The sequence below is a fragment of the Dipodomys spectabilis genome, unplaced genomic scaffold, assembly GCF_019054845.1.
Source record: "Dipodomys spectabilis isolate Male_0828 unplaced genomic scaffold, ASM1905484v1 ptg000024l, whole genome shotgun sequence".
Classification (NCBI taxonomy): domain Eukaryota; kingdom Metazoa; phylum Chordata; class Mammalia; order Rodentia; family Heteromyidae; genus Dipodomys; species Dipodomys spectabilis.
The window spans coordinates 26,176,699-26,195,000 of NW_024870701.1; the positions used below are offsets into that span (position 1 = coordinate 26,176,699).

Consider the following 18,302-nt stretch of genomic DNA (forward strand, 5'->3'; position numbering starts at 1 on the left):
TAGATTAGAAGTTTCATCCAAGTGACTTTGGACTGAGAAGAGCCAGGATAACAAGAGAGAAAGTAAAGAACCTTGAGAATCAAGAAAGAGGTTACAGGGTTAGAAAAAGCATAGAGAAACAGAAAGTTTCCACTAACTCCCTCCTTTTCATTAGAAAAATCTGGGTAAAAATTACCAACTAATAAGTGTTAATTATATATCATAAATTTAAATTTATTCAAAACAAATTTTAGTAAGTTGAGAAACTTGGGATGTCAAATAAGATTAAAATTATCTGAGTAAGTAACAACCAGAAGTCAAACTTAATTATTTTCCTTGGGAAAGATATGTTGTTTATTGGTAATATTTAGAATAAAAATTAGGTCACTTCCTTCCACTTTGAGTTTGCTCTGTGACTGCTTCCCCTGCAACCATCATTGTGTGTTCCAGGATTGCAAGCAAAGAAAAACACTATTAGAAGGTTCAATCTGCAACAAAAATAATCACAAAAAGCTCTCCAAGATAAAATACAAGTATTGGTTCTGGATGGTCTTCATAGCTGCTTGTCTTCATTACTAGGGAAATAAGAGTCGGCTGTTCCTGGACAGATTTCACAAACAAAGTAAGGATTCTCTTTTATCATACTGCTTCTTCACTCTGCTCTTCCCTCCTTCCTCCACTGAGAGTTGAGTATAAAGAAAGAGCCCCCATCATTGGAGAGAGAGAGAGAGAGAGAGAGAGAGAGAGTGCATGTGTGTGTGTGTGTGTGTGTGTGTGTGTGCGCGTGTACACACCAAGGATCCTTTTTGCTCCTGATAATTAGTACTAAATGTTGCTTTTCCTTTTAAGGAGACTGAGGCAGCCTGCCATTGCCTAAATTGTAGTTTAGACTGGCCCATAATACTGGCTCAGAATTCTTCCAAAAGTTCATTTCTTTTTGCTGATCCAAGACTCTGATCTATGACCCAAGAACCTTAGTGGAATAGCATTTTCCTGTTGGCATTACAAAAAAAAATTTCCACCAGAAAAACAAGGGAAAGTTACAGTATATTTCTTCCAAAAGCCAAATTAAGGATGGTTCCCAAAGTTTTAAATTATATCCCTTGGGTCTTCAAAGTAAGTTTGAAAAATAAAAATCATTTAGCTAAAGCTTTTTAAAAAGTACTGAAATTAGCTAAAAAAAAGTTCTTGTGTTGATTTAATGTGTTTAAAAGTAATGACACAAGAATATACTTAATAAGAATGTGATGAAGACACAAAGTGTGACAGGATTGAAAAATATAATAATCAAAAGAGAAAAGTTCTCTCATCTTAAAAAGAAATGTTTAACTTACCAGGCACCAGTAGCTCACAACTACAATCCTAGCTACTCAGGAGGCTGAGATCTGAGATCTGCCAGCCTGAGCAGACAAGTCTATAAGAGTCTTATCTCCAAGTCACCAGCAAAAAGCCAGAATAGGAGACATGGCTCAAGGGTTAAGAGTACCAGTTGTGAGCAAAAAAGAGGCCCTGAGTTTAACTCCAGTATGAAAAACGCCAGTATGAAGAAAGTTTAATTCAAAGCTGAACACTCAGCAGGGCAGTGGTGGCTCATGCCTGTAGTCCTAGCTACTCAGGAGGCTGAGATCTGAGAACTGCCATTCAAACAGGAAAGTGTGAGATTCTTATTGTCATTTAGCCACCAATAAGCTGTAAATAGCTCAAGTGGTAGAGTACTGGCCTTGAGCAAAAAAGCTCAGGGACAGCAGACAGGCCCTAAGTTCAAGTCCCAGGACTAGCGCGCGCGCACACGCGCACACGCGCACACACACACACACACACACACACACACACACACGCGCGCGCGCGCGCGCGCACGCACACAAAAAAGCCCAACAATATTTTCTTAACACATGAAGAAATAAAGATAAATTGTCTTTTTTATCAGTAAACATGCTACTTGCTAAACTATAATTGATTTCTTATATATAACATGTATCACAAAACACTATTCATGCAGAACTATATAAAAATAAATGATGAACACAGTCAGCATAGCAATAAAAATCTACTAAAAGGATTGTATTCATATCCTGAACTTGAAATACTAGAAAATATATTAACAACAGGAAAATTTTGGTCACAGTAATAAGAAAGCTACATATAGAGGCCCTATTCCAGGAACAAAACTACAAAGAAAGAAAGCTTATTCTGTACCTTTGAGGAAGTTAACATAATGGGAAGACCAGCATATCAACAACCAAAAACCAATTTTAACTGCCGTAATGATCCAATAAATAAAGCTAACACTTGAAATGCCTATGCTTTTCCCATGTAAGAAAAATATCATAGCAAAATAAGTAAAGACAGTTTCACCAATAATGTCAGTAAGCATGCATTCGAGGAAAAACACTGTGGCAGTTAGATATCTGACCTCAAACATGTTCTCATCCTTTTGATAAATAAAATATGCCAGGACTTAGCTACATAGACCTACAGTTCCCAACCTTTTCCTGCAGGAAATCATGGCAATGTGACTAAATTCTAATGAGAGATAAAGACTGTAACAAATACATTTTAGGCCATATCTTTTTAGAAGAAAGATATTCATATCATATTCATATCCTTTCTTCTCTATGGCTACATTTCAGGCATAGGTGGTGGAGGCCAAACATGGTTTTATACAGAAGGATATATATGAAGGAATAGAAAAACAAGAGAACAACAACTCTGGTACCTAGATGAACTCACCAAGGCTGCCTGCATCCCAGGACTGGCTTTTAATGTAGAGAAATACAGCCTTTTATCTTGATAAAGCCACTGATGCCTGATCTCTATTAAAAACCAGAACAACATCTAACTAATGTAATATATATATAGTAATATATATATATATATATTTGGGGGGGGGAGTCAGTTGTGGAGCTTGAACTCAAGGCCTGGGCACTGTCCCTGAGCTCTTTTTGCTCAAGGCTAGCGTTCTACCACTTCGAGCCACAGCTCTACTTCTGGTTTTCTGGTGGTTAATTGAAAGTAAGAATATCACAGACTTTCCTGTCCAGGCTAGCTTTGGACTGCAATCCTCAGATATTAGCCTCCTGAGTAGCTAGGATTAAAGGGGTGAGCCACAGGTACTTGGCTGCAATGAATGTAATTATGCACCATAATGTTCTGGATGTTATTGCTGAGGGTTTTTTTTTTTAACAATTTCTAAAATTCTTTGTCCACAATTCTTTTAAATTCAAATTTTAAGATAACTATATAGAAGCCAGTGAGAATATGGAGGGAGGAAAGACTTCAAAGAAGGAAACTACAAGCCAGGCAACAGTGACACTGTTGCCTGTAATCCTGGAGGCCAAGATCTGAGGATCATGGTTTGAAGTCAGCCTGGGTAGTTTATAAGTTTATAAGCCTCATATCCCCAATTAACCACCAAAAAGTCAGAAGTAGTACTATGGCTCAGTGCTAGAGTGCTAGCTTTGAGCAAAAATGCTCAGGGACGGTATCCAGGCTGAGTTCAAGCTCCAGGACTGGTGTGCAAAGCACATGTAAGAATGCACACACTCAGAAGTAAATAAAGACCAGGTACTAGCAGTTTACACCTATAATCCTAGCTATTCAGGATGCTGAGATCTGAAAATTATGGTCCAGAGCCAGCCCCAGCAGACAAATCCAAGAAATTCTTAAACAGCAAAAATCCAAAAGTGGAGGAATAGCACAAGTGGTAAAGTACCAGCCTTGAGTAAAAAACTGAGTTTAAGTCCTAGTATCAACACACACACACACACACACACACACACACACACACACACACACACACACACACACACACACACACACACACACACACCACTAAACACCTAGGAAAATCTTTGGTGAGCTGACCATTATATTGAAATATGAAGCATAGAACACTGGACTACTGATGATGTCAGGTAATAAAAGTGTGGCACACAAAAGCTTTTAAAAATGTTTAATTTTAATATTTCTAATTTAATTTGTAAATGTGCATATTATAAATATAGAATGTTTATACAATTAGAACTATATAATGATAGCATATCAATCTGATAATTTCTAAGAACTACTTAGTATTAAAATAAAATAAGTAAAATAAAATAAAATAAGTAGGAGGATCATGAGTTCATGAATTCAAACCAAACCTGGGGGGATAGGAATGTGGCTTAGTGGTAGAGTGCTTGCCCAGCATGCATGAAGCCCTGCGTTCAATTCCTCAATACCACATAAACAGAAAAAACCAGAAATGGCACTATGGCTCAAGTGGTAGAGCTCTAAACTACCCAAAAAGCCAGTTGTGGAGCTGTGACTCAAGTAGTAAAGAACTAGCCTTCAGCAAAAGATCAGGGACAGTGCTTAGCCCCTGAATTCAAGCCCCAGGACTGGCACAAAAACAAGCCAACATATATTATTGAAAGTAAATAATATGTTTAAAATTCTGAAACATAAATCACTCTAAAGTGAAAAAGTAAATTCAAGTTGCACTAATATAAAACAAAACATGGCAGCTGTGTGGATATGACTGAAGTTTTTGAAACATCGATGTATAGAAAAATAAACATTCCTCTAAGTAGCTAACTGTAGAGTACCATCTTATACATAGAAATATGTTCTAAATACATAGTAGATACCTAAAACTACTTCCAAAAACCTGTGTTTTCCCTATATACACATACATATCTATGGCAAAGTTTAACATAAATTAGGCAGAGTAAAAATATTTATAATTAAAATTGAACAATTATAACAATATACCATAATAAAAGTTATTTTAATTTTTTCCAGTCCTGGGGCTTGAACTCAGGGCCTGGGCACCGTCCCAGAGCTTCTTTTTCTCAAGGCTAGAACTCTACCATTTGAGCCACAGTGATACTTCTGGCTTTTTCTGGTTATGTGGTACTGAGGAATTGAACCAGGGGCTTCATGTATGCTAGGCAAGCACTCTATGGCTAAGCCACATTCCCAGCCCTAATAGAAGTTATTTTAATTTAAATTTTTTATTGTAAAGATAATATACAGAGGGTTACAGTTACATGAGCAAGGTAATGAGTACACTTCCTATTGAGCATTGTTACCCCCTCCATATTTTTCCCCTTACCATCCCTTCCCTCCCTACCTTCCCCGAGGTTTTTTTTTTTTTTTAATTTTATTTTATTTTATTTGTGAACATACTGTACAGAGGGGTTACAATTACATGGGCAGGATAACGCGTACACTTCTTACCAAGCATTGCAGCCTCCTCCTTTGTTTACCCTTCACTTCCCTTTAGAAGTTATTTTAAATTAGCATTTGACAATATTTGATTTGATATACTCTGGGGAAAAACAATTTTTTATTTTTGGAATTTTATTTTACTATTTTTAAATAATTTTATTTACTATTTTTAGACTACAACTGACAACAGATAACCTAAAATCACAGAAAGCAAAACCATGGACAAAGAAGAACAAAACAGGTCCTGTCAATTTAACATTTCCCCATGACCTTGGTCATTAATAGCAATACACATGTCACCTTTATTCTACTGACAGTGAAGTACCCCAACCAAATATAGCACTTAACATGTTAATGATGGAAGAGAATCATAAGCCAACCACCTTCAACCTACTCTAACCATTCACTGCTTCAGCTAAGGAAAATCCAACAATGCAAAGTATCACCCTGTGAACATCACAAGACCTTAATTGCAAGTGAAGTCTTCGTTAGTATTACATTCCTCTCTTCTGTGCATGGCTATGCCACTGCACAGCTGTGCCTTACAAAACCACCTATTCTTTGTTCCAAAGCTGTGTCCAGAAAGCCTAAAAACCTAGGAAAGCTTATTTGTGTACTGCTCTCTCATTTCCCCAAATAAGCCTCAACCTCCAGGCTCTAGTATTATCTTTCTTTAAAAAATTGGGTCTGGGAATGAGGCTTAGTGGTAGAGTGTTTGCCTAGCATGTATAAAGCCCTGGGTTCAATTCCTCAGTACCATATAAACAGAAAATGCCAGAAGTGGCGCAGTGGCTCAAGTGGTAGAATGCTAGCCTTGAGCAAAAGAGGCTCAGGGACAGTGCCCAGGCCCTGAGTTCAAGCCCTCAGTTCAAGCCTTTAGCAAAAGTCTATGTGACTCTTATGACCAATATACTATCCCAAAAGCCAGTAGTAGAGCTGTGACTCAAGTGGTAAAGCACTAGCCTTGAGCAAAAGAATCTCAGGGACAGTGCCCAGGCCCTGTGTTCAAGCCCCAGGACTGGCAAGAACAAACAAACAAAAAAACCTGAAAAATTATAACCACTAGAACTACCTTGTCTTTCTACCTGAAAAATTTATACAATCACTTATAACATGTACATACACACTCTTTTCAACCACTTATAAAAGGAATGAAATACACCTTTTTCAAGGAAATGATGCCTTTAAACTATTATTTCCCCATCACTAATTAAATGTCAACTCTATAAAATGCAAACATTGAATAAGTATTTGTTACATTAAACTGAGTCATTTCTATCACAGAATACAAATATGCTATGCCATTTTCCTGCTTGAAAAAATAACCTCACTAGATTCCATGTCACTTTTCATTAACTGCTTTAATTTTCTGCCTACATTCAATTTCCATTCTCCCCTCAACCTACTCTGAGCAACTTTCTAAATACCACTCCAACTAAATGATTTGTGACAAAGTAGCCAATACTTTAACCTTATCTCTTCAATAATACATTAAGAGTTCTTACCTTTCAATCTCTCACTTGTATGTGCACCAAGTTGCACAATTAAGATGCATAATAATTGCATATGTTATAACTCAAACATTTGAAACTACCACGTAAAAATTTCATAGTAGCTCAGATAGATGAAAAAATTAGTGGACTGAACCGAAAACTAAATCTGATAAAATTACCCAGCATGAAGATGAGACAGAAATGGATATTCTAATGAGATTAAGAAACATGAAGAAGCTGGGCACTGGTGGCTCACGCCTGTAATCCTAGCTACTCAGGAGGCTGAGAACTGAGGATCGAAGTTCAAAGCCAGCCCGGGCAGGAGAGACCATGAGACTCCTATCTCCAATAAACCACCAGAAAACCGGAAGTGGTGCTGTAGCTCAAGTGGTAGAACGCTCGACTTGAGCTGAAGAGCTGAGGAACAGTACCCACGCCCAGAGTTCAAGCCCCACTGCTGACCAAAAAAAAAAAAAAAAAAGAAAGAAAGAAAGAAACATGAAGAATAGAATGAAGAGTTCCAACATTTGGACAAGAATTTCATAAGAGAAGAACAAAGTAAAATTTCAGATCATAAAAATTATCAGAAAGCAGAGATTTAATGATAGTTGCCATTTCTAAATTAACAAGTTGAAGTCCAGACTTCAGGGTTTTAAAAAGATCATATCACTCTGAAAGATGAAAAAGAAAAGTCTTGTTTGTTCAGAAACTCAACTAGATCCAAAGTACAAATACCCTGATTTTTCAAACAGGATGTATGAACTCTTGGAAATGACAGTCCATGTCATGCTAGGAATAAGTAAAGTCACAAAATAAACATGGGTACATTTTCTGGGCCATTAACTTCACATTAAGATTTTAAAGAGGCTAATTACGTAATTAAAGTCACATGTAACAACATCTTCTTAGAAATAAAACAAATATGGATATATCTGCTGAAGTAGAATAAATTTAGAATATAAAATATAAAACTAAGCCTTTGCACAATAGTTACATACTCATTTGCCTTAGCTTCTATTACAGCTAAGCTTAAACAGCACTTGAAAAGGGCTCTAATGGCTTTTCAACAATGTGTAAATTGCCATGATTCTCAGGATTTATGGTTTATGTACAATAAAAGATTCGGTTTGTGTTGCTTCTTTTACCTGATATGTAAATGCCTAATTTTAGGAAGACTATGACAAGAATAACAGGAGACTAAGAACAGAAGTTGGTAGCAGAGGAAGAAGTACATGGCTCTTTCTCATGCCACTTTTCTGCTTGCAATGATGTTAAATGGCAATGCCACAAAAAACCTAAGCTAGAAAGCTAGTGTAATATAGCTAGGCCCTATATTCACTTCCTGTGTGTTATTATTCAGGGTACATTTAAAGTAAGACTAGTTAGTAACAGACCTGAATGGCATGCAAATAAAAAAGGATGGATAGAAGTAGTGCTGTAGCTCAAGTGGTAGAGCGCTCGCCTAGAACTGAAGAGCGCAGGGATAGCGCCCAAGCCCAGAGTTCAAGCCCTGCGACCAACAACAACAACAACAACAAAAAAGAAATGATGAAAAAAGAATGACAAACACAAAAGGAGGTACTGCAGGGTGTGTGCACTGCTTCAAGATTCTTAAGCACCAGGTTCTTTTTCTCTTGTTGATTCACTGTGTTTGGTTGCCATTCCTAACATAACCTGTGGTTGCCATCACAATGTCATTGGAGTCAAAAGGGAAAGATGAGAACATGAACTCATTTTAAAAGTTCTAACTGCAAGTTTGTCCAGGCCACTTCTACTTGTAACCTTTCAAGAAAAATATAGATTATATTTGGCTGCAAACAACACTGGGAATGTTTCTCTTCCTGGTGCTCACATAGTCTGCTAAAATGGAGAGTGTCCAATACTAGTCACTGCCATACCACATTTGAGTAAAACCCTTGTAGTGTCCCCAGAACATGCTCTTTCTACTTGAGATAAAGGGACAGCTAATTGCCTTCCACACCCTGTCCTTTATGTCCTTCTTTCACTTAGCTAAGGAGAAAATGTGCCCACATCATGACTAACAACATGAGAATTGGCAGAAGTACTGACAATCTTCCCAAAACATTCTCTTTCTGAAAGCAAGCAGCAGGATACCTAAAAACATGTGTTATTACTCATAGAGCCAAAGGAACAAGGAAAATAACCTGCTGCTTTATGGCAAAAAAAACATTGCCTACTTTACTGGTGTGATTAAGTCAGGATCTGAAATTACTAAAGGGTAACTTGGACTTACTTGGACTTTCTTTATTAGAACTCATACTTTTCAAATATATAGTGATATATTTCATTTTCATACTGCTGATGTTTCCTATGACAAAATAAGACGGGCAAGTAGAGCTGTTTCCTCTATATGAAATGCTACTTACAATTATTTAGTAATCATTTTTGTTTTGTTTCAGACAGGGTGTAACTATGTAGCTGAAGCTGGCCTTGAACTCAGTATATAGCCCCGGCTGGGGATGAACTCAAGATCCTCCTGCATCTGCCTTCTGAGGGTGGGGATAATGAGCATACACCACTGCGCCTCATTTCTTCACTTTTCTTTACAGTTTCACCACTATAGAGACAACACTGAACAATAAAGCTTAATTTTCTCAGCGTTTGAAATACAGAGATCTCCATACTAAATGCTTTAATCTCCAGCTTTAATGCTGTATGTGTCCTCTTGTAACTTGCTTTTTTTCCATTTAAAATTGTGTCATAAGAGTCATCCAGGTTTCCATGTTTAGCTGTAGTTCCTTCAGCTACATATAAACACTTCATCCATCCATTGCAATGGTCATCTGATATGCTTCAACTTTGAGACTATTACAAACAATACTGCTGGACATTTATATTCTCCTTTTACACATGCATAAATTCCTGATCAGGGTATACTAAGAAGGAAACTGACAGTACAGGTATATTCCAGCCAGGGCAAAAACTTCATGAGATCCCCTTCTTAATCCATGAAACCTGGGCATGATAATACATAACTTCCATCCCAGTTACACAAGAAATGTACATAGAAGGATTTTGGCCTTCTATGTGAGGCCTCTATCCAGTGTGGGAACTTAGGCGTTAAGCAGAAATGAATCTGAAGGATGAGTAGAAGCTCTCACCCTACCATTCATCCAGTCAAATTTGATGAACCTTCAAGGCCCATGGTACACAAGGAGAAAAATGAAGAGACACTATCTATAATCCTACAAGGAATAGTCTTTTTTTTTTTATTACAGATGGAGAAAAGCTTGATAGATTACAAACTTTCCCAGGCTTAAATAGCTAATCAGCTTGCAGTCAAGGGGTCAAGGGAAGGTCTAGTCAAACCACAAATGGTCAGAAATTATCTTAGCACTTCTGGAAAGATTAAGGAGGTTCAAATAAATAGCTTTTTTATATCTTTGTTTTTAATGGGCACACTGAAATGGAGGAGTCCATTCTCAAAATGATTCCATTTCCAACTTTATATTTTGCTTTTCTTCTTTTTTTTTAATAGTTATTATAGAGTGGTTACAGTTACATAAGTCAGGTAATGAGTACATTTCTTTTTGGACAGGTCACTCCTTCCCTTGCTCTCTCCCCATTTCCAACATTTTATTAAGCAAATTTATATAGTGAATTTCTATATGTACATAACCTAGACTTTACATTAACATTTTGCTGTATTTATGATGACACCCCTATTCATTATATATTCTTTAGTTCTTCCATCAACACCACTTGTTTTATTAGTGTACTTCAAAGTAACCTGCAGAAACAGTAATTCTATTTTTCAAATATCTTTGAACAACTTATAGAAGACTTTTAAAAAGTTATTTATTCATACAAAAGATGGTCTCAAAACTACACCTGCAAGCAAGGTACCAGTGGCTCACACTTGTAATCCTAACATCTCAAGAGTGGCTCACACTTGTAATCCTAACATCTCAAGAGTCTAGGGTCTGAGGATCATGGCTTGAAAATAACCAGGCAGGAAAGTCTGTGAAACTTATCTCCAGTTAAGCACCCAAAAGGCCAGAAGTAGAGCTGTGATTCAAGTGGTAGAGTGTTATCCTTGAGCAAAAAAGCTCAGGGAAAGCACCCAGGCCCTGAGCTCAAGCATCAGGACAGGCACACAGGCAAAGGCAGGCACATGCATACACATACACACACACATACACACATACACATACACACACAACTGTATTAGCTTTAATATACTTTTACTACCATTCACAAAATCTGTCATCAAATAACATAAAATAAACTTATTCTGAATTTACTTAAAAAGCCCATACTAAAATTAATGTAAGTTTAACAACTGCTTAATTATGTTAAGCTTACTTGAGTGATACAAGTTTTAATAGTTTAATAGTTTAAAAACAAATCAACTTTACTCGCTTCATCTTTCAAAGAATAAGATTTATATTTTCAAAGATTCAAATTCTATAAATCTCATCACTTTATATTATTTTTAAATTAATTTTTTACCATTTTCAAGTATTTCTAAATCTCATAATACAATAATGTCCATTAGAGAAGTTCCAAACACAGTTTAAAACATTAATACCAAGTAAACAACATTTGTTGCAAGCTTTGGAAAATTATTACTGGAATTTCAATTGAAATTGATTATATTGTTCTATTTTTCATAGTAAATATAAATGAACTTTTTCAATAACTATTTGTGGACATAAAAGGGCCATCAATCTTTCCTACAAATCGTTGAGGAGGAAAAATAGAGGGTTGGCATACTGACTTTCAAAGCCATTTCTGAAAACTGGTTTATAAGTATCTAACAAATTAAAGGAGGAAAAGAAGGTAAATTGTATGTTAGCTGGGTGTGGCTCAGACATGTAATCTCAGCACTTAGGAAAGCTGAGGCACAAGAATTGTATGTTTGATTGTCTATGTAGAATCAAACATAGAGTTCCAGGTTAGCCTGGGTTATACTGTGAGACTGTCTCAAACAAACAAACAAACAAACAAAAAACCTGTTCAACACCTTTGCAATAAATTCTATAAAATGTAGTGTTTGCCCCCAAAAAGTCTATTTTTGACATATTATTCTTGACAAATATTATTTATACCTATCAAAATATTTAAAATCTGAAACAATAGGGAATAATTAAGAGTTTATTTATTTTTTTGCCAGAACTGGGGCTTGAATTCAGGGCCTGGGCACTGTCCCTGAGCTTCTTTTGCTCAAGGCTAGCCTCTCCTACCACTTGAGCCACAGTGCCACTTCTGGCTTTTTCTGTGTATGTGGTACTGAGGAATTGAACCCAGGGCTTCATGCATGCTAGGCAAGTACTCTACCACTAAGCCCATTCCCAGCCCTAAGAGTTTATTTTTAATATCATTATCCTACTTCAAGCAACATTACTACTTTATAAGTAATTACAGTCATTTTACATTGTAGACACTACTCTAAATCCTTATTGTACTTTCCCCTACAAGGCAATACTCCAAGGAAACAGTAAAATGAAATTATCTATATTTTTAAGTCATAAGAATTATAATTAGAAAAATGGAAAGAGGTTGCTCTTTCATTTGATATGTAAAGTCTACCAAGTATTATAAATAAAAATAAAATAAAATAATTCTACTTTTAAGGTACTTTATTTTTGAAAATTCAAAATGTTTTCATTAAAACATCAGAGTTATTTTCACATCTGCGCCTGTTTCTGAGCGTCACATACTTTTTCTCTTACTGCAGTTTTTCTTTCTCTCAATGAGTCACTCCAGAAAATGCCAAAACTATGGAGAAAAATAATTGTTATATAAAATAAATTACAACTACTGGATACCCTACTTGTCATAATGAATTCAATAATGTTCTCAAAAACAACAATTGGGAAAAATGAGTTTTAATCTTTAAGCTCTACTTTATTAACTTCTGTTATAGCATTTGCCTAAATAATCACTACTTTGGCCTTGCAAAATGCTTTGGACACCCACAATTGCAAGCAAAAGAAAAATAACATTTTTGGTGGCTCATTCAACTGGAAAAACCTGCTATCAGAAGGCACTGTGCAGAACCTCAGTATTTGTGATGGAAAGTGCAGTTTGGCAGAACATATTTAATTGGGTTTGGCTCTTGAGAATATTACCTACTCAATTTTAATCGTATTACAGCTTTGTTAAAACACAAAAGAAATTTCAGACAACTCATCCTCGTTTCACCACTATTTCAGATATTAGAAGCAATTATAATGCTTGAAAATGCAGTAACAGACACGATTAATGAAGGACAGACTCAAAGAAAATCTGAATAGCCAGGCACTGGTGGTTCATGCCTGTAATCCTAGCTACTCAGGAGGCTGAGATCTGAGCATTACAGTTCAAAGCCAGCCCGGGCAGGAAAGCCCATGAGACTCTCATCTCCAATAAACCACTAGAAAACCAGAAGTGGTGCTGTCGCTCAAGCGGTAGAGTGCTCGCCTTGAGCTGAAGAGTGCAGGGACAGCACCCAAGCCCAGAGTTCAAACCCCATGACCGAAAGAAAAAAAAAAAGGAAAGAAAAGAAAATCTTTATAAATGTTATAATCTATTTCTCTTCACAATATGAAAATTTCAACATATTTCTTTAAGTAACTATCTGAAGTGTCTATAACAGTGATACACCATATAACCAAACCAAATACATAATGAGTTTCACAAGATCATGGTAAGATCTGAAAAATTCCTAATGCCTAGTGACAACACAACCAGCATAATGTTCAGGGCACTGTGTTACATTTGTGGAGATCTGATATAAACAAACTGAATGCACTATAGCATAGCAATTCAATTATATATAGTACATGATCCTTAATAATGATAAAAATGATGTCATTAATCTTTGTATTTACTGTACTATATATACTTTTGATCGAAAAATGTTTACTAAGTATGCTGTGTGACACCAGCAGTAATCTCATACATCTCATGTCTACCATGTCTCCTGACTGCATCATATTCTCTTGTACTTGATTTAATCCTGTGTAGTTTTGTTTACCAAGGTCCTAAAAACAAAAAATTACCACATACACACACACACACACACACACACACACACACACACACACACACACACACACACACACACACACACACACACACACACACACAGTGTATAGACTCGATGTGTTACATTAAGATAGTCAAGGTTTATGTATGCGAATTCCATAACTCTATGTTGGCATAATAAAATCACTTAATGACACATTACTTACAAATAATATATTCCCATTGTTAGGTAAGGCATGAGTGCATAATTGTTATGTATAATATTATATAGGTATTAGAATATATAACAGTAACCAATACAAATGAAGGCCCAGGAGTGTAGCATTGTGCCAGTGTCTGCCTATCATGGAAGAGGCCTCAGGTTCTATCCTTAGCACCCCAAAAAAGTTACAATGCAAATACATAATATATATAATAAATACCTGATATGTTCATTATTTACATTAAAACTTTGAATAATCCTGTTAGTCAATGAGTTCATAGGTTTTTCCACCCTTTTTCAGCATTTTAAAGCAGAAGTTACATTTTAAATATCAGGTGATATGTTGCTACTAATGATATTAATGACCATTTGTTTTGTTCCTATGAGGTGCTAGTTTCTTTCCTGTTCATTCTGTCATTTGATTTCCTGAGTAATCTTACAGAGGAAGACAGAGTAGTAACACTTTACCTGTAGCAGATATGTTCCACAATCGTCAAGCAATGCCAGAAAGTACAGATCCTATTAACCTCACAGACAGTATTTTTCCCTATATGCATATGTAGGATGTCTACTAGGTTACTCAAACAATTATCACACTTGACGTATCTTTTGCAGTACAAGGTGTGGCAGCAAAACTAGCATTAATTTCCCCTTACTTCCTCATAATTTCATAAAAGATTCATGCTTGCCATAGATCTTAGCAGCCTTGGCTTATATATTTTTCTTTATTAAATCAAGAACTTTCACCTGTCTTAAAGGAAAAAGGTACAGCTTCTGTTTGGCATACCCAGGGTGCTGACAGCATGACTCTGACTTTTTGGGTCCACCATTTATAAAATAAGGATTATTTAGACACAAGGATATAATAGTTAACTGGATATCTAAGGCAGCTACTTAGTAACTAATGGGCAGTGACACTGTATATACAGCATGGATACACTGGACAAAAGGATGTTCACATCCTGGGCAGGCAAGAGCAGGATATTGTGAGCTTTCATCACACTACTCAGAACGGCACATGATATAAAACTTATGAACTGTTCATTTCTACACTTTTCCACTTAATATTTTCAGACTGCAACTGACTGTAGGTGAAATGAAATTACAGAAAGTGAAACCATGACTATGGCCGTGACTACTGTATTATTCTTATTTTACAATGGGGAATTTAAGTCATCAAGAGTTTAATATCCCAACAACTTGTGATGCTATAATTTGACTATCATTTCTTCTTTAAATTCATGCAGGAGGTTACTCTCCAAAGTCATTTGCTAATGATAGTTAAGAGAATAAACATTTAATCCAAGTATAGTGTAGCTTTGGGATTAGTTCAATAAGGTAAAGTCCTCATGATTAAATATTGGTGTCTTTATAAGAAGCTATTCAAAAATCAAATCAAAATAGTTCAAAGACCTTAATATAAAACCTGGAAATCTGAATCTACTGCAGGAAAGCACAGGGAAAACACTTGAAGATAAAGTCTTAGGTAGGACTTTTTGAACAGGACTCTAATAGCTCAGGAAATCTAAAAAAAATCTGCAAATGTATCAAATTAAAAACTTTTTCACAGCTGGGTTCCAATGACTCATGCCTATAATCTTAGCTACTCAGGAAGCTGAGATCTGAGGTTCAAAGCCAACCAGGGAAAAAAGTCAGAAGTGAAGCTGTGGCACAAGTGGTAGAACACTAGCCTAGAGCAAAAATTTACAGAATAGCACCCAGGCCCAAAATTCAAGCCCTAGACTGGCACACACACGTACACACACACACACACACACACACACGTACACACGTACACACACACACACACACACACACACACACACACACACTCCAAACCAAAAAAAACTTCTGCATAGCAAAAGAAACAACAATGAGAAGACAGTCTTTAGACTCTTTAGAAAATCTTTGTCAGATATTTATCCCACAGAAGATTTAATTTTCAAAATTATACAAAGAACTAAAACACATAGACACCAAAATAAATAATCTTATCAATAAAATAGGTACCTGAGTTGAATAGACACTGAATGAAGAATGAATGAAGAAGTACAAAGGCCAATAAGCATATGAATAAAATGTTGAATGTATTTAGCTATCAGGGAAATACAAATCAAAACTATATTGAGATTCCACCTCACCCTAGTCAGAATGACTATTGTCAAAAAAAGAAAAACAAGCCAGGCACCAGTGGTTCAAGCCTAGAATCTGAGCTACTCAGGAGGCTGAGATTTGAGGATGGTGGTTCAAAGCCAGCCTTGGCAGGAAAGTCTGTGAAACTCACCTCCAATTAACCAGAAAGCCAGAAGTGACGCTGTGCTTAAGAGGTAGAGTGCTTGCCTTGAGCTGAAGAGATCCGAGACAGTGCCCCATGACCACCTCCTCCCCACCCCCCACCCCCGCCAAATCTAGCTTAAGTCAAATATTAATTACTTAGACAAATTTCTGAAGCTTCTGGCTCCAAAATCTTTCCTTCTAAAAGCAAAGTACTACAGCTAATGTCCTTACCACTGAGCAAAAGAAGCTCAGGGACAGTACCCAGGCCCTGAGTTCGAGGAAGGGGGGGTTGAAAAAGAGGAGAGAAAAAAAGAAAAAAGAAAATGTGCTGAACATAATTTTAAATCATAGTTTAAAATCAGCCATTCAGAAGAATTAAATTATGCCATTTGTTGGAAAATGTATGGAAGTATAGATCATAAGTGAAATAAGCCAGTCCCATAAAGACAAATATTGCATATCTGCTCTCATTTGTAGAAGTTATGAGAAAAGCAACAAGGTGGACAAGAAAGGGGAAAGGGGGAGACAGAGAAGGATAATAGGGTTAACTATGATCATAGTATATGGAAATGTTATAATGAATTTCCTGTGTACATTGAATACACATCAATTTGAAAAGAAAGTGAGAAAAGACAAAATGGACATCCCCTATCTCTTGCTACATGATGACTCACCTAAGAACAATACTATCTCTCACTAGAAGTAAAACCGATAGGGCCCACCAGATTTTGGATTTTAGTCTCCAGAACATTGAAACAAACATCTTTTTTTCTTATGTAATAGTCTTCCTCAAATATTTCATTATAAGTAAGCCAAAAATGCAATCAAAAACCCCTAAATGATCACCCCCAAAATTCATGTTGAAGTTCTTTCAGTGTGACTAGAAAGTTAGGGCTTTGGGAAGCAATTAGGTTTATATAAAACCATAAATATAGAGCTCCCATTAGAAGAGAAATCAAGCTGGGTGCCAGTTGCTCACACTTGTAATCCTAGCTACTCAGGAGGCTGGGATCTCAGGATCACAGTTCAAAGCCAGCCTGGGCAGAAAAGTCTGTGAGAGTCTAATCTCCAATTAACCACCAGAAAAACTGAAAGTAGCACTGTGGCTCAAGTGGTAGAGTGCTCGCCTTGAGCTGAAGAGCTCAGTGACAGCACCAGGCCCAGCATTCAAGCCCCAGGACAAAACAAACAAACAAAAACTAAATATGCTAGCATCTGATACTTGCCTATCCCAACTTCCAGAACTGTAAGGAAACAAATGCCACTCATTTAAGATGCCAAGCCTATAGTATTTTTTTATACTAGCCCACATTAGAACCATAGTTCCTCCCCTAGAGCATAACAAATCATAAAGATAAAAGTCATCCATTTGTTCAATACAATATTTTAATGGAGTAATGTTCTTGTGGATTAAAGTAAGATAAAAATGGTAATTGCTTTAGCAACTCAAAGTAAAACTACCAACATTACTAATATCTTTGACTAACTGAAAGTTTGAAATATTTATTGTAATTCAGATTAGGTCAGTATCAAATCTTTTCCATTAAAATGTTTGGCTAATTTTATAAACAAATGACAAAAGCAAACATAATAATCTTTTAGAGAAAATAGTGCCTAAGAAATGATACCATGGTGATTGTTGTCAAGGCAAGTTCATTTACGAAGAAAGGCAAAAATCTCTTGTGGAAATATCTATTTAGCAATCAAATTTTCCTTTCAAACTGTTATTGGCCAAATTTTGCACCACATAAAATGAAAAGTGAGAAATAGCAAAAATTTGACAAGAATATGTAATTTAGTCAATGTTTTCGAAACATGTTTTCACATAACTTAAAAGCTTAGGAAGACCAAAAAAGATACCAACTTCTTAAGTTTTTAAATACCTAGGCTCTTAAAAAAAATTTTTTTTGTCGGTTGGGGGCCTGAACTTTGGGCCTGGGCACTGTCCCTCAGATCTTTAGCTCAAGGCTAGTACTCTACCACTTGAGTCACTTCCGGCTTTTTCCGCTTATGTGGTGCTGAGGAATTGAACCCAGGGCCTCATGCATGCAAGGCAAGCACTCCACCACTAATCTACCTTTCCAGCCCTAAAAATTGTTTTTTTTTTACAGCACTATGGTTTGAACTCAGGACCTCATGCTTGCTAG

At 36.3% G+C, this 18,302-nt stretch overlaps 1 protein-coding gene across 2 annotated transcripts in view; it reads right to left on the bottom strand.

Moving 5' to 3' along the window:
• The window catches only part of Dym (dymeclin), a 322,312-nt gene that overhangs the window by 202,119 nt on the left and 101,891 nt on the right, over nucleotides 1–18,302 (bottom strand). The window lies entirely within an intron of this gene.